Source organism: Chelonoidis abingdonii, chromosome 3 (assembly GCF_003597395.2).
Source record: "Chelonoidis abingdonii isolate Lonesome George chromosome 3, CheloAbing_2.0, whole genome shotgun sequence".
NCBI lineage: Eukaryota > Metazoa > Chordata > Testudines > Testudinidae > Chelonoidis > Chelonoidis abingdonii.
The window spans coordinates 21842559-21869513 of record NC_133771.1 but is presented as its reverse complement, the minus strand read 5'-3'; the positions used below and the strand labels follow the sequence as shown (position 1 = coordinate 21869513).

The 26955-nt window shown below is 40.3% G+C and overlaps 1 protein-coding gene across 2 annotated transcripts in view; it reads right to left on the bottom strand.

Moving 5' to 3' along the window:
* LDAH (lipid droplet associated hydrolase) overlaps positions 1-26955 on the bottom strand; it is a 209023-nt gene that overhangs the window by 135712 nt on the left and 46356 nt on the right. The gene's annotated exons all lie outside the window — the stretch shown is intronic.

Sequence of the window (26955 nt, the reverse complement as noted above, 5' to 3'; positions counted from 1 at the left end):
GTTATCTTTTCATTTTTTTTTAAATAGAAGAGTAAAGAGTGTCAGATATCTACAAAAGCAGATACTATCAGTTACTTTATTTTTAAGATAATCAACCAGTTCAGCCACCCATTCAGTTATGTTATTCAGTTATGAGTCTAAATATATGGCCTTTGTCACCGAGTACTTCCCATTTTCCCAAAGATGAGGATATTCGTTCGTTTCCTTCCCTCCTATCAAGCAGGCTTTGGTTTTATTTTTGCTTTGGCTTTTGTTTAATGAACGACTCTGGAAATGTAGGATACTATTGTGGGCAAACAGGTGAAGTTTATATTTGGCTCTGAACACACTGAGGTGTTTCAACTAGCAGTGACTTCCATATTCTTTGTCTGGCTCTGGTGAAGGGTCTATCTCCCATAATCACAAGTCTACCCCTATAGGTCAATGGTAGCATGGATCCAGGAGAATGTAGCTGTGATGAAGGGCTACCAAATCACGTAGGAAAAAATGTACTACTTTTGAAAGGTGAAAAAGGGTTAATGCATCACTGTAAGAAGGGAAAAAAGAACTTGGAAATAGGTCCTCTTATAGCACAAGCAGAGACTCATCTATTTGCAACTATACTAAAGTAATGGAGGGCTGTGGTACAACATGTGGGAGGAGCTAAAGTTGCTCCAAGCGCCACTGAGTTTCAGAGAGGGACAATTTATCTAGTTCAGAGGGATATATGTCAACTTCACTACCTTTGAGTGTTACAGTGTGTTCCCCTTTCTATGCTTTATTAACCAGTCCAGCGTGAGGAAAATATAACTTTGGGCCTGCCTTTCCTTTGCCCCTGTTGGGATAATGTGAAACCCAAGGATGCTAAGAGGGCAGGGACTGTGATGATGACTGGCTACAGAAGAGAAATGTATGTGAGGGGTTAAGTTTTGGTCCCCCCATAGGAGCCGTAAATATGAATTACATAGGGAAATACATCAGCATTGTTTGGCTGCATAATCAGATGCCAAGTTCGATGACCCTAAACTTTCCCCTTCTCATCAACCCACCCCACTGCTCTTGCTCTTGTTTAGTCAGACAATTACAATTTACCAAGGGTCATGGTGGCTTCCCCATCACTGACAATTTTGAAATCCAGATGGGATGTTTTCCTAAAAGATGTGCTCGAGGAGTTACTTGGGGAAAGACCTGTGATCTGTATAACACAGGAGGTCAGACAAGATGATCAAAATGATCCCTTCTGGCCGTGGAATCTAGGACTTTTTTATTATTTTTTTTTGGCACTGAGAAACCCAAATAAAAATATTAAAAGCCATGGAACTGTGCACTCAAACTGAACTGCCAGTTTTTGCTTTGCACGTGAAATACAGGCACATTTTTGGAAAACGTATCCCCCACAGATCTACTGCTTAAAGCCTGCATGCTTTACCCAGCCCAATTCGATTATTGAACCCTAGCTAATTTATATTAGCAAACTGTAAAATGCCAGAGTAACAGCGGGGGGCAGCATGAAAGACTGTTCAATAAATATTTTAAAAAACCCTATTGACACCAGGAACAAGTCCTTAAAGCACTGTGTTTTAGATTGACTTTTAGATCTTAATAGGGGTCCTCCTCCCCTAGGGAACTGTTCATGAGACATTTAAGATAAATGTACTATTCATTAGTGTTTATTGGAGTAATTACTTTTTGTAAAAGTATTCTCCACAAATAAATTTCCATTTTCTCAGGATTGATTTATGTGCATTATTTTCTTTATTAGAAAAATAATATGAATCTTAATTTATAAAATTGACTATCTACATTTGTTCTCAAATATTTGCTTTCCATATCTGCAATAATATTCTGTATTGTCTATTTTGTTTTTCAACGGGTCTTGCATTAAAAATAAAATCATATTTGTGTGATCACAACAAATGCAGTAAAAAGATTTGTTTTTAAAATAAAAATTAATTACAGCAAAACAAATTAACTAGGCATACACATTAGTGTCTATTTTGCTCTGCGTACTTAAAACTTCTCTAATTAATAATCAACAGAGAGCTACTTTTGCTGAGATGAACATCAAGACCTAAGAGATAAAAACACAGACCTCTGGAGCACTAAATCTCCATGCTTGCCCAAATCGGAAGTCAGTACAGGTATTGTTACATATGTTCTGGTGGTCCAATTCTGTACTCCCCTACACCTTGCATAATCACTTACCCTCATGGAAAGCAAGTGTGATATGGGTATAAAAAGCTACCATATAAAACTGGTTATAGTTATAAGAGTTATAGGACTACATAAGGTGTAGGAGAGTGGGGAGCCAGGCCCTAATAATTTATTAGAGCTTTCAAGTCCATAAAATAAACATTGGTGGAGAGGAGGGCAGGCAAGCATCAGCACTGTAAGAGGAGCTGAAGTGTATACATAAAACCAAACTGCTAATATAAAATTATCTCAAAGAGTACTGGGAGGGCCAATGAGGTCTGAGCCAATTAGAAGTAGGAGGCATGGACATCCATCAGAATTCCAACGAGGGATCACATGAAGTCCCTCAATCCTACACTCGTACACAACTCCTCACCTACAAACAAGCTTCCTCCTACCAGTGAGTCTTCCTGGGAGAAGGCCCAGTGGCTTGCCATCTTCTCTGCCATCTCACAAAAGAACACCAGGCTGATACTCCCCATTGATGCCTTTATGCAGCTCTGAGGAGGACAATGGATCTGCATTTGCCCCTTCTCCAACAATTTTAGGATGCCTCTAACTTTCTCTCTGGTCCTTAGAGGTATGGGACTTTGCCCCACGTTTTCTTTGTACAGCATACATGCGGCTGAGCATTTTTGTTTCCACCCATCTCTTGGTTTGGCTCCAACTGATCATGAGTCAGTCTTCTCCCCCAAATCACCTTCCAGTTGTTGTTGCAGCAATAGAGGAGGACAAAGGGAACAGATGCTGTTGCTGAGAAATTGCCAATTCACTGCTTGCTGCCTGTGTTCCCTTGCCAGAGCTTTTCTGTTTTACATGACACCAGAGGAAGCCTTCTGCCTACTCAGCACAGTGGCCTCCAGTGGGTGAAGACAGAGGTCTGCTCTTGGAACATTTTGGTCTGCACCAGCTGCTAACGGATGCTGCTTTGAGTTCCAACCACGTACGTGAACCGATGGCATTTTGAGTGTATGTCGTTCTCTGCAAACTGTCCACAGAAGCCAGTTATGATTTCGTTTTTAGATGTCTGTAAACTGTATCAAGTTGCAGCTCATGCTGACCTCAGAAGGTTAACTGGGATAAATGGTACAGAGGAGGGAAAAATCAGATAGTCAGCTTGTGTTTCTAGAGCCTGAACTGGGACACACGAGATTTGGTTTCAATTCCTGGCTCTGCCAGACTTCCTGTGTGATCATGAGCTAGTCACTTGATCTACGTGTGCACCAATTCTTCATCTTGAAAATGGAGACAATCATACTTCATTTCATCCTGATTTTTTATTCATACCGCTTAGGGGCATCAGTCACGGATCAGGTCCCTGCTGTCCAAACTGGACAAAAAACACCCACAGTAGTCCTTGCCCCAAAGAATTTACACCCTAAGAATATAAGACAAGAGACAACAGGTGAAGACACAGACAAACAGGAGCGTAAGGAGACAATACCGGTCACCATAATATGCAGCGGTCTCAATACACCAGCTGCCTGACTGTCATCGTGTTTCTTTAGAGGCATCACAGAAAAAGTGAGCAGTAAGTAGCAATTTAAAGGAAGAGAAGGAAGCAGCTTTGTGGATGTTTACATAGAGCTCTTCTCAAACATGAGGGGCAGCAAGAGAGAAAGCAGGAAAATGCTTGTTTAAAGATGTAACCAAGTCAGTGATGAAGGCAGCAAGACCATCAAGATGGGAACTGTCTCTTCTTATGGGTGCACCGCACCCAGCACAATAGGGCTCTGACCTCAGCTGGGTCTCTCAGGACTATCACAATACAAATAATATATTACAATAATAATAATGAGGAGGTTACATGGTGGAAATCTTGCAATTTTCTGGCGCCACTAACTAGCTGAGTCTACTCTATGTGATGAGGACGATCCGCCTGCTTGTCAGAAGCCATCTTTATTTGGTTTCTCACAGAGAAAGGCCATGTTTCAGCTGAGCAATCTGACTGTGCTGTAAAAGGCCCTTCCCAAAAGTCCTCCTAGCCCTAGCTCCTGAGTTGGACTCTGGCAGGCAGCAATCTAGTACATTTTTTACCTTATGCATTTCCTTTAGGAACTGTCTTATTTTTATTGTGTATTTGGACTACATAAGTAGTGTCCAGTTTTAAAGGAGAAAACTGTTTCACTGATATCTGAGTCTGTTCAGTCACCAGCCTGAGGTGTGTAATGTAGCATTCTTGGACAGAGGCTTACAATATCTTCCATTTTTACAAAAGGAAATTTCTGCCATCAGATTCAGGCAAAGTCTGATCACTCACTGGGGGAAAAGCAGAAAAACTCCAGCCCACAGTTCATTTTAATAACACCTTGTACTGTATTTCCATAGTGACTTCCATCCAAGAGCTATTATTAATTCTAAAAAGTGACAAACAGTCCTGTGGCACCTTATAGACTAACAGACATATTGGAGCATGAGCTTTCGTGGGTGAATACCCACTTCGTCAGACGCACGTGGTGGAAATTTCCAGAGGCAGGTATAAATATGCAGGCAAGAATCAGTCTAGAGATAACAAGGTTAGTTCGAAAAGCTTATGCTCCAATACATCTGTTAGTCTATAAGGTGCCACAGGACTCTCTGCTGCTTTTTACAGATCCAGACTAACATGGCTACCCCTCTAATACTAATTTTAAAATTTTCTGCACTGTCTTTACAGAGAATAAAACAGAGGCTATCCCTGCACCCAAGGGATTTGTAACCTAAATTAGGCAGACAGTACATGAGGACAACACATAAGGGGGGGGGGGGTAAATCGGATAAAGGTTAAAACAAAAAAAAGTAACATGAGTGGCATTACTTAGGACAGAATCAATGGGGTTACTCAGTAAATAAGGTACCAGGCAAACATAAATAAGACTAGCAGAATCTGACCTAAAACAACAAAGCTTATAAGCTTTGATATGTTTGAATAGATGGAAGTACGGAAGAGGGGTAGAGAGCCCCAGAGCAGAAAGTGAAGTGAAACGTTGCAGGTTGGATCTGAATGAAGAAAACAAGACAGAAGGAGAGGTGAGAAAAAAAGACGCGTCTCCGTCATGAGGGAGTGGAATAAGAGGAGCTATGGAGAGAATAGGAAAAAGCGGCAAGGACAGCAACACTGTGAGAAGATGAAAGTAATGGCGGGGATGAAGGTGAGGAGATTCAGATAGAGCTGAACTGTCCAGTGCCTATAAAGGGAAGACACAGAATTTGAACTTAAAATTCTTTAAACAAGACAAACAGGAAACTAGCAACGAACTGAGAGGAAGTCGATTCAAGGCCAGGATAGCTACTGCTGACACTTGTCTTTTTAGTGTTTCATAGAAATCTAACAATATGCTCATCTTTGGACCTGTGACATGGACATCAAAGATCAGAATCAGTAATGCTCTGTCAATATAATAGACTGTGATTCTGCAAGACCACAGGGAATGCCTAGGAGTTTGCATGACCATGGAAGTGTGTGCTTCTGTGAATGAATAAAACAGTCTGCATTTGTACAAACACAAACCTGTTACAGATTTACAGTTTGTGATTCATAGGTGAATTCAACTGAGTTCTGTGTAGCACACCTCACCTGAGTAGAATGAAAACAAAAATAAGCCCTTAGTTAAGTATAATGAAAGATCAACTTTGCAACAGTAGCACTTAGGTCTCTCTTTCAGCCATAATGCAGAATTCCAAGAAAAATAAATCCATCCTAATGTCTTTGGCGCATTGCCATACCTGCAGCATTATAGCTTAGATAGAGGACTAAGAATCTTTGCAGACACTTGAAAGTCACCAGCTCTTTCTTCATGAATGATGAAAGAAGAACTGGATTCTTGGTAACAGGATGGCAATCTTCTCGATTACACTGCTACCTTATTTTAAAACTATTGGCAGTAGAAGAATGCATATTGCACTGTCCTGGTTGTTAACATAAATTGCTTTGTTTCCCTAAGCTACATAATAATTTGAAGGTTGGAATGCTTCCTTGTTTTAAATGGCATACACAGAGGCTGATAAAACATCAATAAATAAGCCTACATTGTTTAAATAAGCTACAGGCTGGAACCCAAGCCCCACTTATGTAAATGGTAATTCTGACTTCGATTTTGATGGAGCCAGGATTTCACCCACAGACTCCAATTCTCCACTGCGTTGCACTATGTGTAGCCATTTAAACCAGGGTGGATAAAAATCAATGATTTAAAAAAAAATTTTTGAATTTTTTTTATTTAAATTGGATATTTTTAATAAAATGCTTTTTGAGGAAAAAAGATAGTTTTAATTAAGATACATTATAGCTCAAAGATATCTCATTCTGGAATAGGGATTATTCATTCTAATTTCATAGTATGAGATGGTATATTCATGTAATGTGTAAGAAAAGTTTTGTAAACGAATTCCAATAGCTCATGGATTAGGGACCCAATTTTATGGAGTTCCAGGGGCTTCTGTATAGATTATTTAGGTTAATCTTTCTATCTACCCAATGGGACTCAGAGCTCAGTCTAGAAGATACCATCAGAGATGCTTAGTTTTGCAGTTCTCAAACTGTAGATTTGTGTCTCCAGAGATAACATGCTTGTTAACAGCAAAAATGTTTTAAAATAAATAAATAAATATATAGAGATGAGAAATAACAGACCTTAACCCTCTTGTCCCTCTGCAAATTTGTGTACACAGAGTCAATCCCTTACCTCTCTCTAAAAGTGCAATGTTTCAAATACTTCAATGAATAGAAGACTGTTGGGGGCGGAATAGATTTACAAGGAGAAGAAGTCTGGAGATAAATATGAGAAGGGAGGGACAGGCAGTAGAAACAAAAGTGAAACTGCTTGAGCAGCATATTCCAGAAGTCTTGAGGTCTTTGTAAGTGTAGCCTTCATTGATTTGAGATCTACCATACCATTCTCTCACTAGAAGGGAAAATCTATAATGGCAGCAGACCATAAAAGAGATCCAGTTTGGGAATAAGAACCATTCAAGGAATATGTTTGCTGATAATGTTTTAAAGAAAATCACACCAGTAAATTGGTGGAAGTCACATAAGCACTTGAATTCAGAGATTGTTGAAGTGATAATCTCACTTTTAACAGCAGGAGCTTCTTCTGCCGGTGTAGAAAGAATATTTTCTTCCTTTGGACTAATTCGTTCCAAACTGAGAAATTGTTTGGAACCTGAAAAAGCAGGAAAGCTTGTTTTTCTTTTCCAGATTATGAACAAACAGCAAAATGAAGGTGAAGACGACTGAGTTAGCTGCAGAAGGCAATATTTTAAGTTTCTCATGTTGAACTGGCTGACATAGTCGATAAATTTTTTTTTATATTTCATGTAACTATTTTCGTTAAACAGTTTTAACAAAAACAAGACCTGATTTTAAAAAACCTGAATGTTTAACTAAATTCAAAAATTCATATGCTTGTTTTGTTAAAATATTATATATTTGCTGGTGAAGAAAAAAATTCAGAATCCATAACGTTGTTTTAGTTACCATATATGCTTGTTCATAAGCCGAATTTTTTTAGTAAACAAGGGAAGCCCCAGAGAAGGGGTTCGGCTTATGAACAGGTACAGAAAGGGAGAGGTGGGACACAGCCCCTCCCCCTCAACAGAGGGGGCAAGGAGAGGCAGTACAGCCAGCAGAGTCAGAAGGGAAGAGGCCGGGCCCGTCTCTCTTCACTTCTGGCCACGCTGCTCTCTCCCCAGCCTCCGAAGCAGCTGCAGCTCCAGGGCTGGCACGCTGCGGCCAAGTCACCCAGCCCCGCCCGCCAGAGCAGGTTGCAGCCATGCCGCCTAGTCTGGCCTGCTGGAACAGGCTGTGGCTGTGCTGCCCAGCCTGCTGGAGCAGCTCTGCCCAGGCCAGAGCCATCCTCCTCTGGCCCGCCCCAGCTAAAGTGGGAAGGGATGGGATGGGGAAAGTGTGGGGATCCCAGGCTAGGGGTGGGGTCATGTGGGGGTGGTCATAGGGGTTACTCCCCTGACGCCCAGCTTCTCTCCCCCCACCAGTTGTTGTCACGGCCTGTCAGGGTAAGCTGCTGCCAGGCCAGGACACTTTGTTTACTTAGGTTTACCTCCGTGCCTGCAGACGCTTGAGGTAAACAAACCGTTTCAGCCCACCAGTGGCTTATTGTGTGGCCCGGAAGCCAAAGTTTGCCAACCCCTGAATTATAAGGTTGTCTTATGAATGGATCATAAAAAAATTCCATTTTTACTTATCCATCTTGGGGGCGGTGGTCGGCTTATAAATGAACGGGCTTATGATCTAGTATATATGGTAAATAAAACAATTAAATGTCTGTCTGGTGATGTTCTCCTCCTACTACAGCATGGCAGGAAAATCTTCCAAATATTAACGATTAACCTGTTGAATTGGAGATAGTTCACCTCCCAATAACTTCATAAATATCTGCTTCATTTACCTCTGGTAAATGAAATAACCAATCATTCATTTTCCAATATAGCTATAAAACTAATCTGAAAAGTTTTCAGAATAAATCACTTAAAAATGTATAGTGTGTACCTTCTAAAAATGAAACCTACATCTATCTCTGAGTTGTGAAGAATATGTATTAAGGATATAACAACCAACAAGAATGCACTTTTATGTAGAAATCCATGATTAAATGGAGTCTTCCTGACTAGTGATTTAAATCAAATCCACCCTGATCTGAACCCATGCAAAGTGAGTACAAAGTGAGTGTAAAATGCTACCAAATCAAAACAGTAGTTTTTCCACTCACTTTGCACATGTATCAATGACTACACAAAGTATAAAGCAGGGGAGATTGGACCCTTAAAGCCAGATTCTGTAAGTCTGCTCAATTCATTTTGTGCCACTTATGCCAACAGTGAGCATCAGAGCAGGCACCAGGAATCAGGGAGTCCCAGCTGGCTCCCATTGTCTGACAAGCTACACTATGTGCATCACTTAGTCATAGCAGAGAACCGGGGTTAAACTTTTTTAAAAGGTCATAGCTAAAATCATTACTGAAGCACTGTGAGCTAGTACAAACTGACACAGATCCACTGAGGTCAATGGTGCAACATCAAGTGACAAGAACTGAGGATCTGAGCTATGGCATTTAGAGACTCCTTTACCATCCCACCAGTACTGAATAATTGCAATGAGAGAGGGGAAAAATGCATCGCCTGCAAGGGCAGGTGATGGTCTCCCGATAAAAAGGAACAGATGCAAAAATTATTATTTATATAGTATTGTATGATCCATTATTATTACTGGAGGTATCTTCTTAAAAGACAGGATGAACAAACTAGTCTCTTAATAGCAAATACATGTAGATGAATGAGGCTACTACACCACTAGTCGTTTTTCTGTATGCTTTTATTAATATAATATTGTCCAAGTTTAGTATGTAAAGGAATTAAACATATACTTAACTAACTTAACTAAATCAGTTACCATAGTAACTGTATTAAAGTAGCTAGTTAGCTACACTTAGTTTCATTTACATCACTTCAGGGCTTTCACGGCTACTTTAAAAATTCAATTATGTCCGCTATTCAGTTGTCTGCAATTTTAAACAGGTAAAGCTTCGGGTAGGATTTTCAAAAGGGCTCAGCATAGGCCCAACAAACTGGGAGTTTTACCATTGCTTCACTGGGAGCAAAAAATTAGGTGAATAATGAGCACCTTTGAAAATTCCTCCCATTTAGCTGATGCCCCCCCAACCCCACTACAGTAGCATATGAGCCCCTCACAATCTTTAAAGATTCTGAGGTGCTTCTAGTACATTAATCATAGAATCATAGCACTGGAAGGGACCTTGAGAGGTCATCTAGTCCAGTCTCATGATAGGGTTAACTATTATCTAGACCATCCCTGACAATTTATTCCATTGCTTAACCAACCTGAGAGTTAGCAAGTTTTTCCTAATGTCCAACCTAAATCACCCTTCCTGCTATTTAAGCCCACTCCTTTTCCAACCCTCAGAGGTTAAAGAGAACAATATTTCTCCCTCCTCCTTGTAACAACTTTTTATGTACTTGAAAAGTTTATCATGTGCCCTGTCAGTCTTCTCTTCTACAGACTAAACAAACCCAATATTTTTCAATCTTCTCTCACAGGTCATGCTTTCTAGACCTTTAATCATTTTTGTTGCCCTTCTCTGGACTTTCTTCAATTTTTCCACATCTTTCCTGAAATGTGGCTCCCAGAACTGGACACAATACTCCAGTTGAGCCGTAATCAGTGCAGAGTAGAGCAGAATTACCATATATACTCGCTCATTAGCCCGTTCGTTTATAAGACGACCCTCCAACATGGTTAGGTAAAAATAGCAAAAACTGTATGACCCTTTCATAAGCCAACCCTGTATTTCAGAGGTTGGAAAACTTTGGCTCCCGGCTGTCAGAGTAAGCTGCTGGTGAGTTGGGAAGTTATGTTTACTTGGAGCGTCTGCAGGCACGGAGCCCCTCATTGGCTGGAAATGGCAAACCGCAACCACAGGAAGATGAGGGGCTCCGTGCCTGCAGACGCTCCAGGTAAACAAAACAACAGTGTATTAGATATTCAATTCAATGATTCCCATAGAGTTTAAAATCGTCAAATTTTGGTGTGGACCCCTTTATAAGCCGACCCTCGCTCTTTGACGCATCATTTTTTTACCAAAAATATTCGGTTTATGAACAAGCATATATGGTACTTCTAGTGTCTTGCTTACAACATTCCTGCTAATACATCCCAGAATGATGTTTGCTTTTTTTGCAACAGTGTTACACTGTTGATTCATGATTAGTTGTGATCTACTATGACCCCCAGACTCCTTTCTTCAGCAAAACACGTAAGCAAGTAACTTCAGGGAGGTTAGTAGTAGTTCCATCAAGCATTAGAAAGAAAAACTGAAAAAAGAGCTCAACAGATCAGCAGCAATTTCAACCTGCTCAGTCTGAGCCTGGGATATTGTTTCCATTTGTCTTCCTGCATTTTCTGACAGCAGCCCACCTGCCAATATGTCACAACTCTGCTCTAAAGGAATCCTCTTTAGAAGTTTATCTAATTAGTTTTTAGTAGTAAGAGTAATTAATCATTGGAAAAGATGACCAAGGATGCAATACATTCTCTGTTACCTGGAGTTACTCCTTCCAGTGTGCATTGCTTTGCATTGGTCCAGATTTGAATTTAATTTGCAACTCCATGACCCCCAACACCCGCACCTAAACAGGTTATGGGTTTATATTTAGAGACATAACTACCAACAAACAATTATATCAAGCAATGTTTCTTGCACTAACAGACGGCGATTTCCAAATTCATATTGTAATGGTTCTTGACACTGTAGATCAGGTGAAAAAAAAAAAGAAAACCACCATTAGCAGTTGTTGAACTGATGCCATCAAGTCTTTATAACATTATTTATTCCCAGTGCCAACCTACCAGGTAACAGAAAAAAAAATCTGAATGTCCTAGTCACAAAATGGAAACTTTACGCTAATAAGTTAGAGTTCTTGGTGAATGATTCTTATTTTAAACCTAGCCTGTGTAGGGAATGAAGAGAAAATAGTCACAACAAAAGCAGATACAGTGTATCTCAGTCACCTGGAATGATCCTGAGCAATGGGGATAGTCCAAGCTCATTCTGCTTACAGATGTAAAATATATTGTCAAATTGCCTTGGATTTCTGGGAGAAAGTTCTCAAAATCAAAATGAAACAACATGCTTTCGCACCAACCCCAATCTCATTTACTATATTAAAACCAAATTTCATTCTTAATCCATTTACAAATAACAAGAAGATAGTAAAGGCACAAACAAAATATACTGAAACATCACGCTGTTGCTCAACTCAGTGAACTGTGGCATATTTTCTAAGGCAGGACACCAAAGACACAAATGCTACCTTTTCATGGGGTTCCTTAGGATTCAAACTTTTTTGTGCATGCACAAACAGCCATCTGCATCTAATTAGAGATGATGGTATCAGCTGGAGAACATACCTGTGTCATGGGGTGAAAGGCTGAAAACGATCCATAAACAATCCTAAAACTTAACTCCAAAGCTCCATGGAATGCAGTCAGTGAAGGGTTTAAACTCCACAGTGGATGGATATCAACAAATTTTAACATGCCTCTTATTTTCTACACAAGAATCTCAAAGAGCATTTTAGGGATTCAGCAATTGTCACTTTCAAACAATTCTTTAAAAATATAAACATACTAAGCTCATGTGTAATTTGGGATGAATAGTGCAGGTTTATTTTAACAAAAAGTATTAGTGAAATATTGAATAATGCATTAGAAATGTACCTGCAGACATTCTTTAAGAAATAAGCCCTAAGATACTATGGTGACGTACACTGTTGAAAACTTTGACACAGACAGCTCAAGAATGCAAATCTTTCACATGGCAGAAATACAAGTGAAGACAGTCAGAGTCTCTTCTCATACCAGTACAAATTGGGCACAACTCCATTGAAGTTCATGGAATATCAAATAATATCTGAATCAAGTCTGTAGCCTTTCAGTTCAAGTAAGTAAATAACTACATACACAACATTGTAAGATCTGGCTTTATCATTAAAGTTACTAAATGTTTGGGTGGGATGCTAAGAAAATAAACAGGAAAATGTAGATACACATTTCCTTGATGCATGCTGCAAAATTCCATTTCATTCATTTTGACCATGATTGAGTAAGGTTCTTAAGCCCTTGCCGAGCTTTAAATATCTAAGCGGTTCTGTGGAAGTCAATGGAAGTTTTGCCATTGACTTTAATTGGGTGCCAGGAATCACCATTAGGTCTACTCACATGATTATCGTTCAGCATGTGCTTAAGTATCTTGCTCAGTCAGGGTCTTTATTCATAATTTACTGCATCCAGCTCAAAGGGAAAAGTCACAGTAAATAAAACATTGCAGCATCTCTAGGGCTATTTGCTTTTCACACATTTCAGTTTAATACATTCCAGTGGGTTCATAAAATGAAATGTACATTTGTTTCCCTAAAATAAGCATCCAGTAATAAAACCACAAAGTGAAATATAAGTATTGCCAAGCAATGACAAAAATGTCAACATTTATATCAATACTAATGATTCATGATGAACATTTAGGATTTAAACAGTCCTCAAAAGGCTGAGAAGTACAAGCTTTTTGAGCATCAGAGATTGCAGCATCAAGATAGGCAGCATGACTAGTCTGTGTTGAGGCAGTTCCTGTCCTGTCCTGAGAAAACAACCAGTTCCTCTGCACAGGCATTGATGTGGGATAGCTCACTGGTGATGAATCACATGTGAGGGGCTCAAAGTGAATCATCACTTGCAGTAGCTAGCTACAGAAACAGGAAGCTCAACGGCTACCTATATTTAAAATCCATGGTTACAAATGAAGCCTGCCTAACTCTGCCTGGATAACAGGTTCATGATTTGGTTTTCTTTAATACAGCCAAAAGTTGCCATTATTTCAGAATTCGGTCCTGACTGCATTTCTTTGTACACAATGCTATCCACAATTCTAAGAATAATCAGCTTTTATGATGACCAACATCAGAAAAGAAAAAACTGTCCTAATATAAACTTGGGGAACAAATTTTGGAGGCTAAACTGAGCAATACATTAAGTTGCAGATATATATCTTGGTGTAAGGGAGTCTCTCTGGTTCTCAACTGATGTAATTTGCATGCCTAGGGGGCAGAAGTTGTTGTAAACAGGCATAAATTAAGTGTGTGTGTCTAGGCACTGCAGTTTAATTTAGGTCATGTCTATACTACAGAGTTAAGTTGACTTAAGTTATGTTAAACAATCATAAGTTGCTTTAGTAACATTGGTTGTGCACGTTCACACAACGCTCTGTGTGTTGGTGGACGGCATCCATAGTTGGTGCTCTAGCATCAAGAGAGAGTGTTGCATTGTGGGTAGCTACCTCTCTGTGCAACTCAACACCCTGTGTCGCAGTACATCACAGGGACGTGCTCACTGTCCCGTGATGCAGTTCTTCCCATCCCATCACTCCATGGGCTTCCTACTTTGTTTTGCGTCATTTTTCAACTGTCCTTGTGAACTGTGTAACAACCATCTCTGCCTGACAGCATGGATCCTGAGCTGCTGACCAGTCTCGTGATGAGCACATGGCTGGTCCTGCAGTACTTCATGAGCTGTGAAACAAGAGTGTGAGTGGGTGATGCCTGCCATCACTGTTGTGTGCCATGGAAACAAAGAGTTCAAGATTACAGCTGACATTCATGGAGCAGCTTGCCACAGTGGACTGTTGGTAATGGGCTAGAAAAACAAGCACTGAATGGTGGGATTGCATTTCCTAAGGGTAACTCAGGATGCAAGGGGACATCTCCTGCACGCGTATGGTTCCAGATCGGCTCCATATGCTGCTCGCCTGTGCTCTGCTCTGGTCCTTGCAGAAATAATTGCTGGGTGGTGCAGCAAAGTTTCCTACTGCAGGAGGGAGAAACAAGGCTGCTCTACCAATGAACCTTCTTCATCAGAGGATTATAGAATATCTACAAGAAAGTTTCCTAGAGATCCCTATGGAGGATTAAAGGGTCATCCCTGTGTACATTATTAACAAACTTTTCCCCCATGGATCCACTGTGTAGATGCATAGGGTCCATTGTTAATTTCTGTCCCTTATTCCTCTTCTACCATACAACAAAGTACAGGAGACCTCAAACTCCTTTCACCGTTCAGTATCAAAGCAAAATGAGCACTTACCGGAGCTCCATGTCCTGCATCCTGCATGCCAGAGCCAGAGTGCTGGGACTGGCTAAACCACTCTGGAGTGGAAAAGAAGTCCTGACTCGCCACACCACCAGATGACCCTGCTGTTTGCTCCATATCATCCTTAAGCTCCACTTCATCCACCACTTCGTCACTGGGGTTCAGTCTGCTGGCCACTGCCTCCAATCCCCCTGAAGTATCCATGGGGCTCTTGGGGGTGGAGATGAGGTCACTGCTGAGGATGGCATCCAGCTCCTTATAGAAGCAGCATGTCTTCAGCGCTGCATCACAGTGACGGTTGGCCTCCCTTGCCTTCTGGATCTGAAGCAGGTATACCAGAAGGCAAAGGAGGCCAACCGTCACTGTGATTGTACTTGCTGAGCTGTAGTAATGATAGCTAAGAATACATTCAGTACTGTGTGTCCCTCTCGTGTCCCTTCTCCTGCATGGCACTAGCAATCAGCCTGTACGTATCAAATTTCCTATAGCTGGAGCGAAGCTGTGACTGCAAGGCCTCCTCTCCCCATAGACTCAGCAGCTCCGGTATGCTCTATGCAGGAGAGCATCTGCTGCAGAAAGCCAGCATAGCTGGCTGGAAAGATGCTATGTGAACTGTGCACGCCAAGCAGGAAGATGAATTCCAGGGCCTTTAAATGAGGGAGGGGCACATACTTGTGTACTTTCAGGGAAGCGGATTTCAAACTGCTGACCAGAACGGTCAGGATGGGCATTGTGGAACAGCTTGGGGAGGCCAATTAGGGTGACATAACCAAGCGCAGTGTCTACACTGATGCTGCATCACTCTAACTACGTCACAAAAAGCTCTATGCTGCTCATCAAAGTGGTTTTATTATGTCAGCATAGCACGGGAGTTACATCAGTGGGAGGAACATTTGTGTGTACACCTCCACTGTTTTGTTGACAAAAACTGACTTTTGACGACAAAACTGCGTAGTGTAGAAAAGGCCTTAACTTTTACATTCTTTAGTTGCTTCTTCTGCTACTTCCCTGTCTTCTGCCCACTAAGTACCCAAATCACCCACCTAAAACTCTTTTATACCTACCTACCAATTGTGGACCTTGCACCACCTTATATTTAGCCTTTGAATCTGACCACATGTTTTTAATACTGCATTTGCTATTCAACATCTCAAATATACTCTTTGCTGAAGCACAGAAGGGGAGTCACTAAATTTTCAGGAGTTGTCTAGAAAAATACCATAGACACAAACCTAGAGCTGACTTATTTCAACACTGGACCCACAATTTGTCAATAGCACCCAGTCACCCCAAAGAGATGGTATTTTTCAAAACAAGCAAGCATTAAAAATATTTGACATGCTTCCAAATAAGTTAAAAACCATAAAGTCGCCAAAGTATTCTGACTTCATACCCTTTTATATAAACTCCCTCCTTGTTGCTTATACAGAGACAATAACGAGAGCAAAGTTAGTTAGTCACTATTACAACTGATTTACCATTTAGATTTTCCTGTAATATGAGATTTCCATTGGATTACTTCCCTTGACATTTTCCATTGTGCAGGCCACAATCCCATTAGCGGTGGCATAGTGACCACCATAGTAATTGTTTACACACATAAAAATATTATTAGAAAAGTACTGCATGTATTCTTAGCTATCATTACTACAGCTCAGCAAGTAGAAACAAGTGTGAGAGCCAACACTGCCTGATCTACCAGCTCTCCACACACCACCAGCAAGTGCCTGGGAACCACCAGTGGCTCACAGACCAGAGTTTGGGAATCACTGTCCTAAAATAATATGCAACCCCCTTATTATAGCACACAGTGTTCCTTGTCTTCTTCAGACTACTATTTTAGCCATTTTCCTAGCAGAATAGTTAATCATAGGATTATACAAATGAATGGCCCTTCTCTGTCATTCATGCACACCCTCATATTGTGTCATCTGGCAGACAAACAATGATCCAACATATTACACAATAGGCCAGATTCTGCCTGATTTACTCTAGTGTAAATCCAGAGTAACTCTGTTGACTTCATTTAGGGTTAATCTGGATTTATATCATTGTAACCGAAGGCAGAATCTGTTCCAATATTAGTTACACAGAGAGGATTTACAAATGGAACCATAAACTCCATTTTGTCAGATAGTAAATCCTAAAACAGAGCCAAGAAGCAATTAACCAAAGAAATAACATAGCACTGAGTTTCCAAATGTTCCCATAGAGCAAGAGAGAACATACATAGCCATTTCACTATCATTGTTTTACACTGATCAGAACGTTACCATTTTGGAGGATGCGACCTCAAGCTCTCCATATCTTCAGGTGCTGTTTGTCTGCTTCTCCCACTACCCTTTCCTGGGCCTTCTTCCATGCTGCCACTTAAGCATGCAACCTACTTTCTGAATGTGTTGGACTACCCTATTCATATTAACGGCCTGACCCAAAGCCCACTGAAATCAGTGAAGAGATTTCTAGTAACCTTCAAGGGCTTTGGCTCAGCCCTTAACATGCTCGTGAATATGCACTTCCACCATGAAGTCTAAATGAAATTAACTGACTGATTATCAATTCATAGACTGTAAAGCCAGAAGGAACCCTCACGATCATATAGCTATCCTCCCTCATAACAGAGGCCATAGAATTTCATCCAGTAATTCCTGCATCAAGAATTTCACCCATAACATCTAGATGAATTAGAGCATATCGTTAAGAAAGTCAATCAATCTTGATTCATAGATGTCATAAACATACAGCTAAAGGTAGCATAAAATCCCTCTACCCTGTAAAGGGTTAATTCCTCTTTTACCTGTTAAGGGTTAAGAAGCTCAGATAACCCGGATGGCACCTGATCAAAAGGAACAATAAGGAGAGAAGATACTTTCAAACCTGTGGGGGAAGGTTTTTTTGTCTGTCTCTCCCGGAGTCAACAAGGAACCAGAGCAAGGAAAATACATCTCCCTAAACCATATCTAAGCTAAACATCTAATATTGCATAGTAAGTAATAGCAAAGAAATGCATTAGGTTATCTTTTGTTTTATCTTGTGAATTTTCCTTGTGCTAAGAGGGAGGTTTATCCCTGTTTTTGTAACTTTAAAGTTTTGCCTAGAGGGGTAACCCTCTGTGGTTTTGAGTCTTGTGTTATTCTGTAAAGTACTTACCATCCTGATTTTACAGAGATGATTCTTTTACCTTTTCTTTAATTAAAATTCTTCTTTTAAGAACCCGATTGATTTTTCATTGTTCTTAAGATCCAAGGGTTTGGGTCTGTGTTCACCTGTACCAATTGGTGAGGATATTATTCTCAAGCTTTCGCCAGGAAAAGGGGGTGCAGGGTTTGGGGGAATAGGACTACAAGTGGTCCTTTCCCTAACTCTTTGTCTAAATCACTTGGTGGTAGCAGCATACTGTTCAAGGTAAGGTGGAATTTGTGCCTTGGGAAAGTTTTTAACCTAAGATGGTAAAAATAAGCTTATGGGGTCGTCTTTCATGTGGGTCCCCACATCGGTACCCCAGAGTTCAGAGTCCGTAAGGAACCCTTGACAATAGATACCTAATGATGGATAATACAGCACATCTCTAGGTAAATTGTTCTAATGCAGGGGTCGGCAACCTGTGGCACATGAGACAATTTTTGATGACACGTGGTCCCACTCTGCGCCCGTTGCCGGCCTAGGTGAAGGAACTCCAGGCTGGCAGCTGGCTGAGACCCTGGCTGGCAGGAGCTAGCGTCCAAAACCCCAGAGCAGGGGTGGGCTGAGCCACTCAGCCTGCTGCCTCTCTGGGGTTCTCGCTGCTGGCCCCTTGCCAGCTGGGGTCCCCGCTGCAGCGCCACTCACCTTGCTTCCGGTTGGAGTTCCAGTGCAGGCCCTCTGCCAGACAAGGTCCAGGCCTCCAGCCCTGCTCAGCCCTACCAGCTGCCAGCTCCACTCACCTCAGCTGCCAATCTGGGGTTCCAGCCACTGACCTCCTGCTAGCCGAGGTCTGGATCTCCAGCCTAGCTCAGCCTGCTTTCTGGCCTGGAGTCCCAGCAGACCACCCTGGGCTCTGCTCCTGGCCTTGAATCAGTGCTCTTCAGCCTCCCTGCTGTGGCCCACTGTCCCCAGCCTGGGACAGTGAAGGTTGCAGCTCAGCACCTCCATCTTAAAATTGCTTATAACAGACCACACTGCGTCTGACCTTGTTCCTGCCTTCTATTGCCACTTTTTTCCCCCCACTGAGAATTGATTTATTGAAAAGAAGGACCATGCTATTTGTGCTTTCTGTTATGAAAGTGGTTTGTCGCACATCAAGTGTTCATGACATTTTGAAAGGAAGCAGGAGAAAACCTTTCTTGATGAAGCAGACAAGACTGAATCAATCAAAAAGACAGTAGCAGCCTATGAGAAGCAAAGCAGTGTTTTTAAAAGCTTAAGTGTAAGTAAAAATCAAGCTTCAGAAGCAAATTACAAGATTTCACAGTGCATTGCAAAAAAACGGAAAGCCGTTTACAGACGGGGAATAGATAAAAAGTTTTTATCAGCAGTTTGGAGATTTTGTTCAATGGTTTGCCAAATAAAGATACAATCATAACTAGAATAAAAGAACTGCCCATCTCTGCCAGAACACTTGAGAGACGCATAAGTGAAACGGCAGAAAACATTAAGGAAAAGCAGACGACTGCATTGAGACACAGCAGTGTTTAGTGTTGCAGTTGATAAGAGTGTGGATATAAAAGACGTTCCACGTTTGGCCATTGTTGCAAGATATTGTGCTTCTGATGAAATCCAAGAGGAACTTTGTTGCCTAAAACTCTTGCATGGCACAACAAAGAGGGAAGATATACTGGAAAGTTTTGTCAACCATTTTGAAGAACGAGGAGTTAACATCAGAAAAATATTGTGTGTGACAACAGATGGTGCCCCTCTCATGGTTGGAAAACAGAAGGGATTTGTAAAGTTACTTGAAGATCAAATTGGCCATCTGACAGTCAAATTTCACTTTATCATCCACCAAGAAAAACTGTGTGCTAACATTTCTAAGTCAGAGCTTAATAATGTGATGAATACAGTGGTGCAAATTGTGAATTTCCTTGTTGCTCGATCTGCTTTGACTCACAGACAATTTCAGGCACTGCTAGAAGAGATGGATAGTGCCTACAATGACATCCCACTTCACACCAACATTCGGTGGCTAGGTCGTAGCAAGGTTTGGTGTGCTTTGTAAACTGTTTTGATGCAATCAAGACCTTTTTGTCAGAAAAAGAACAAAACTACCCCAAACTGGATGATGACAAATGGCTGTGTAAGCTCATGTTTTTAACTGATATCATTCCCGGAGGAAGGAATGACTGACGACATTTATCCAGAACCACCCGCAACAATGATTTTTGCCCCATTATGCATTGGGATCTCAACCCAGAATTCCAAGGGGCGGGGGAGACTGCAGGAACTATGAGATAGCTACGGAATAGCTACCCAAAGTGCAACGCTCCGGAAATTGACGCTAGCCTCGGTACATGGATGCACACCACCAAATTAATGTGCTTAGTGTGGCCACGTGCACTCGACTTTATACAATCTGTTTTACAAAACCAGTTTATGTAAAATCGGAATAATCCTGTAGTGTAGACGTACCCTTGGATTTGTCTGTATTTCAGTGGATGGGTGTTGAAGATTTCGAAATGCAATTCATTCAGTTAAAAAGCTCAAAATTGTGGACATCAAAGTTTGTGCACTTGAGGCTATCGAGAGAGAGAGTGCACCTGAAGCTATTGAGAGAGAGAGAGAGATCACGGGGCCTCTCTTCTGACCTGCTGGACGTCCCTGCCAGTGAAATTTGACTGTTTGAAGAAAACTGCTTTCAGCATTTGGATCCACATACCTGTGTGAACAGATATTTTCACACATGAAATCTGATCTTTGTCCCTCTCGAAGTCGGTTAACAACTGATCACTCAGAAGCCTGTGGGCAGCTTAAGGTATCCAAATACATGCCAGACATTGGAAAACTCAGCAAGGAAAAGCAAGGGTAAGGATCACACTAAGCTAATAAGATCTGCATTTTAATTTAATTTTAAATAAAGCTTCTGAAACATCTTGAAAACTTTGTTTACTTTACATATAACAGTAGTTTGGTTATATAATATATAGACTTATAGAGAGACTTTCTAAAAAAAATGTTAAAATGTATTACCGGCATGCGAAGCCTTAAATTAGAGTGTATAAATGAAGACTCAGCACACCACTTCAGAAAGGTTGCCGACCTCTGTTCTAATGGTTAATTACACACTGTTAAAAAAAGAAACATTATTTGTAGTCTGAATTTGCCTAGATTCATCTTTCAATACAATAGTTGACTGGAGATAACATAATGGTTTTATATATAGACTATCAGACACTGTTTTACCAACATCCACTTACCACCTGTCCATCTGTCTACTTTATGTCTTAAATTATAAACTCATTAAGGCAGGGATCATACCTTACTTTATATTTCTATAGCACCTAACATATTATGGGTACTACCACAAATTAATAAACCAATAATAAAGAAGCTAAAGATTTAAAATCTAAATAGAAGTTTTCTGACCTTATAATGCAACATAGAAAAGCATCTGCAGAAGACAATTTCATTTGGGGTTTTGGGCAGAAGAAACACTGGATTTTTATTCATATTCTGGCCTGGGACACTATTCCTTATTGTTGATCAAGTCATCAAAAACCTTTGTGGAATGCAATTGTAATGCACGGCTGCTTATGTGTGTCTACTTTATTTATACAAATATATCTGAAGACAGGGTTAAAATCCAAGCAGAGTGGAGTGTTTCAAAAGAATGAACAAGTACTTAGTCTGAATGCTTTAGAAGAGACTTTTTTCCTACCAACCCTGATCCTGTCTGCACCTTTAGTTATTATTTATGGAGCACTATGGGCACTTTGCATGCAGGAGAAAGGATCTACGGTAGCAGAGACAATGGGCTGGGACTCGTGAGATCTGGTTCAATTCCCAGCTCTTCCACAGATGTCCAGTGTGACCTTGGGCAAGACTCAGTGCCCCAGATCCTTGCCTGTAAAATGTGGATAATAATTATAACAAAGTAAACAAAAGGCCACTGAACTACTTAAGATGGCGGGTATTCCATTTCTAAATAAATGGATTCATCTCTCATTTTCCAAACAATACGAGTTCATTTTAAGAAAAATAATAGAGGAGGAATTTGACTGCAAAGACTATTTTAAGCCAGATTCTGATCCCAAATAGGTTTTACATTATGGAGATGCTCCCAAGCTACAATGTTGTGAGTTCAGAATCAGGTTGTATTTCTTGGTAGCAGCATGGACATTTCAAGATATAAACAGAGCCAGTTTCTGCCACAACTTACTCATATGCAGTGGTACCTCATTCCTCAAGAAAACCCTATTTGCATCTTTGGTGAACTTTTGCAATTTTTTTAAAAGTAAGTTATTTGAAAATAATTACATGTTGTTTACAAAGTTACGCTGAAGTATCTGTACTATTCTCTTTCAGTAATTAACTGTTTCCTGGAGAACCATTTCCCTCCATTCTTTTCTTAATTACCCACTGTTCCTTTTCAGCGTAAACATTTTCCATATATCAAGCACTGCACATTTTTACTCTATTTGCTCCCTAAATGCCAGTTATACACCATCATTACCCACATTTAGTCTTGCTAGTAATTCAAAGGCCCATCTATTTAATCCCTATGAAAATACAAACTGACATCCATTCTCAGGCAGTAGCCTCTGTTTTGACAGCCAGGGAATTGAGCTGCAATGTATTTTTAAAAGCCTCTTATAGGAAAAGCACTAACTTGTAGTTTAAATAAACTTTCTCAATGCCTAACATGTTACTCTGTGAGCTGTAGAAGATTACATTTCTCATCAAAATGTGACCGGAAATCTCAAAGAAAAGTAATGCAAATCCCTTTTAATAGTGACATGCTAAAAGAAGCCCTACAAACTTGGACAAATAAACTAATTATGGGTATACTTTCACTGTTTATTTTAAATTAAAGGCAGACATTGCTATATCTGAATTATGATCTGTTTGGGTTCATACTTTTTTCCCCTTTGTTTCTTACAAACCTGTATTTTAAATTGAAATTAACCAACTGATGTCCAAATACTTACAGCTCATAAAGGCAGTCACCAATAAAATCATAATACATTTCACGTAGCAGACAAAACTGCCAGGATAAATAAGTAGTCAGTGTTTATGACATTATCAAAGAAGCCGTTCATAGGTAGCATCTGTGTGACTGACTCAAGCACATTAACCATTAGGAAAACTATGAGTCAAAGTGTCAATATTAGGCACTGCAAAAGAAAAAGCAACACCTTTAAGATTCTGCAATGTTTATACAGCATATATAGATTATGTTGATTTTTAAACAGTGTGTCCAAAAAAGTGCTCATAAGCTGCTCTCTTTTTTGCAATTTTAAACATTTCAGCATCAGTTGCTATATATAGTGAACAATGACAGCAGTGTGCTACCTACAAGGATTTTTATAACAGCTGAGCCGGAAGATGAGCCACTCTTTTTGACTAAGGGGCAAGACTGATTTTTGGCTAAGTGAAAGTCAAAATTATGAATAATTTATGCACAACTGGTTGCTAAAAGTAGAATTATAATACAGAATTACTGATTAAACTCAACGTTCAGAAACATATAACTTAAATCAGTTAAACTCAACATATCTACCTCCGAACTGGGAGCATCATGCAAATTGGTCAGTGCTAAGCCGCTTCACTTCAATCCATATCAGGAGGCCAGGATGACAGGAGACTATTCCTTTACCAGATGCCATATGATTTTGCTGCTATGGCTTCATGTAAAGAAATATGGTGGGTTATTTAACATCCCATTCACAATCAAATTGCTAAGCAACATGCACTGCTAACAACAATTTTGTTACCATCGGCATCTCTTATTCGAAAGTACAGAATACTGGTGCATCTGTCAGCTCTCCTTAGACTATTAGGAAAACAAACACAGAGAATGAAACTTACAAAAGGGAAGAGAAAGTTACGTACCTTATAGTAACTGGAGGTTCTTCAAGATTTGTGGCCCGATCTGTATTCCATTGGGCGTACGCAGGCACTCCACATGCCAGGAGCACGTGGATTTTGAAATTTTGCAAGCCGTGTCCATTGGGCCACATATGTGTCCTCACTCACCTCATGCCCCCGACCTAGGAGATACAGGAAGGGGCAGACCAACAGCCTCTTCAGTTCCTTCTCTGTCACGATCCAAAAGATGGTCCGAAGCAGAGGGGAAGGAGGATAGGTAGCAGAACACAGACAAGAACCACAAGGTTCTTTGATCTCAAAAGAACCTTCAGTTACTGTAAGGTCTCGTCTTCAAGTACTGGTCCCTATGGGTGACTGACAAGCAGTCAAACAGGAGGAGGGTGTGAGGAGAGCTGAATGAAGAACCACTATTTCAAAGGATACATCGGCGAAGGAATCTTACACCAAAGCATAACTTTTTACAAGCATGTAAGATATCAAGTAGAACTTCTTGAAGCAATACCATAGATGTTGCTTGCACTCTTGTGGAAGAGGGGAAAGATTAGACAGCTGATAGCAGAGCAAAATACAGCCTTAGATCCTTTCTGAGATTCTTTAAGAGACCACAGCCTGACCACAATATCTTTCATCTAAGGCGACAAATACTCTGGTAGACTTTGTTCTCTATGTGTAAAAGGCTGAGCAACAAGGGGATGGAGCCTACTTTCTTCTGAGAATGTGTGAGGTTTTGAAAAGAACACATTTTTTACTGCTCTAATGCTCAGATTTGAAAGACTCTTGAACCACAGGTTTAATTACTAGCATAATCAGTTTATCCCTTCACCCTTCCCAAGTACAGACGCTCCCCGACTTATGCATGCGCTCTGTTCCAGAACGCCTTGTGTAAGTCGAATTTTGCATAAGTCAGGAATGTATCTCTGACAAATATTAAAAAAAAAAGAAAAAAAGCTTACAGAACTTTTTCTGTAAGTGTGGATTTCTGTAAGTCAGGTTTGCGTAACCCGAGGAGCATCTGTATTGAAATTGGGTTTCCTGAAATTCTTTGTGTGAGTCTTTCAGATGAGAACTTAAAACTAGAGGTTGTTGGTTCTTATTGGGGAATTGAAAGAGTCCACAGAAAAATGATCTAAGCCCTAGTATTCTTGGGCAAACTCTCCTTTTCCTCCATTGCTGTGCAGTGTGTCAGTTATCCACCTGGTTTCCATCCTCCTACAGCATTTATATAGGCTTAAATTGTGTTTCTAGCACTCCACTCTCCAGAAATTCAGGGCCCAATAGATAGCAGCAGCAGAGAGCAGGATCCTTTCCGCCTGTGCCTATAGATTTGTGTTCCTCAGGGGTTTTATTATCCAGAATGCTGCACGATGTATGTTGGGGGCTGATATAGGAGGCATCAGAGGAAGAGGGTCATAGAAAATGGGTCCATCACTTGTGCCCACCAAACCCCTTTGTGAGGGGCAGAAAAGATTTAGACACCATATTGGCAACTGCACTCATTTTGACCCACAGTCTATGGAGAGCCTTCCATTCCCCTGGGCCAAACAAGGCACCCTGCTACTTGAGCCTTACACAGGAAGTCAGAATTTGCCCCATAATTTGTAATGGGCTTTTAGATCCCTTTGGAAAAGAGCAAACAATATAAAATATTGTTTTCTGAAAACTGAACGAACATAATGAAGAAATAGTAAGGATGTTTAAGTCAAACTCAGTACCACTGGAAAAGTCACCCATACCCTAGTGTTGAGAGAGGAATGTGCTTGCATGTGTATGTTACACAGCAGTGAAGACACACTTTTTTTTTTTTTGGCATCCTGACAAATGAATAGGAAATTTTCATTCTTCTGAGGTTTCCCACCTCCCTCAGTTTTCAACTGTGTATTGTGTAACATGAGTGTATTGTGTAATATGAGTATTTTATATTTTTGCACTGTACACTTGCAGGTGTGATCTGACTGCATTTTCTTTGTGCTGACTCTAAGACACTTTGGTGGGTTATTCATAGATACATTTCGCAAACGATTTTTTTTTTTAGAGATTCATTCTGGCTTCCTCTTTTCTTAATCCATCATTTGAGGCTTTAGTTTGCAGTTTTCAGATATAGCAGTTGCAATTAATTCATGATTTAGTTCACTGCATTTGTTGCAATAAACAAATGCAGGAAAGGGGATCAGCTTCTAATAACTCAAAAATTACCTTTTTATTATTTCCTCTTCTCCTCCTTTCTCCCAACACTGACCAACATCTGTTTCCCAATTGCACTCAGTTTATGATTATGATAATGAGATTAACTCGAGGACTTCTAGCTGTTTAGCATTTTCCCTCGGGTTAATAAGAAATTAACTGAATTTTTGTTGTTACATTCTTAACACGTTATCACAGAGTGTAGCTTGCAGCCCTACTCAAGAAATCAGTTTAGTAATACAATTTTTAAAAAAATTATTAACATTTTTAGATTTCCTAGAAGACTAGCTTGAAAAAGCTGCCTGAGGAATATTTTTAAATAGATTTTAAATTCACACTGATAGGATTTAAACTTCCTCCTCCTAATAAAATAAACAAGAAGTTTATGCAAGTTAAACACTTGCATTGTTTCATTAATTTTTTTCTGTAGCTATCCCTCAACAGTTTTCTATACTTTTATTAATTCCATGGTGTTGCAGGTTTACCAGCAAGTGCAGATCCTAACACATATTATGGTATGGCTAGTAGTTGGAAGCATGGAGAATTCTCATCTCCCACTGCCAAAGTACTAATGTTTGGCTTAGAGTTTGACATTTGACCAGAATGATTAGTAGCAATTTGACAAAAACACCATTAGGTTTCAGATTTCACTTTCAACCTTGAAATTACAAAAGGAAATACTAAGACTCAAAAGTTCAGATGCAAATGTTATGGTAAGGAAAGTGACCTTAAACATTTCTGCTGTTAAGCCCCTGATCCTGAAAACTGCTTCGTGCACGTGTAAATACTCAGGTTTGTCTAAGAGTTAAGAAAGTAATTTAAGACCAGAGAAGTACCATTTAGTGGTCAGGGTGTAGGCCTAGGAGCCAGGAACCCTTGTCCTCGGTTTTGGATATGGCCATACTACATCCATGGCCTTGGGCTCCTTC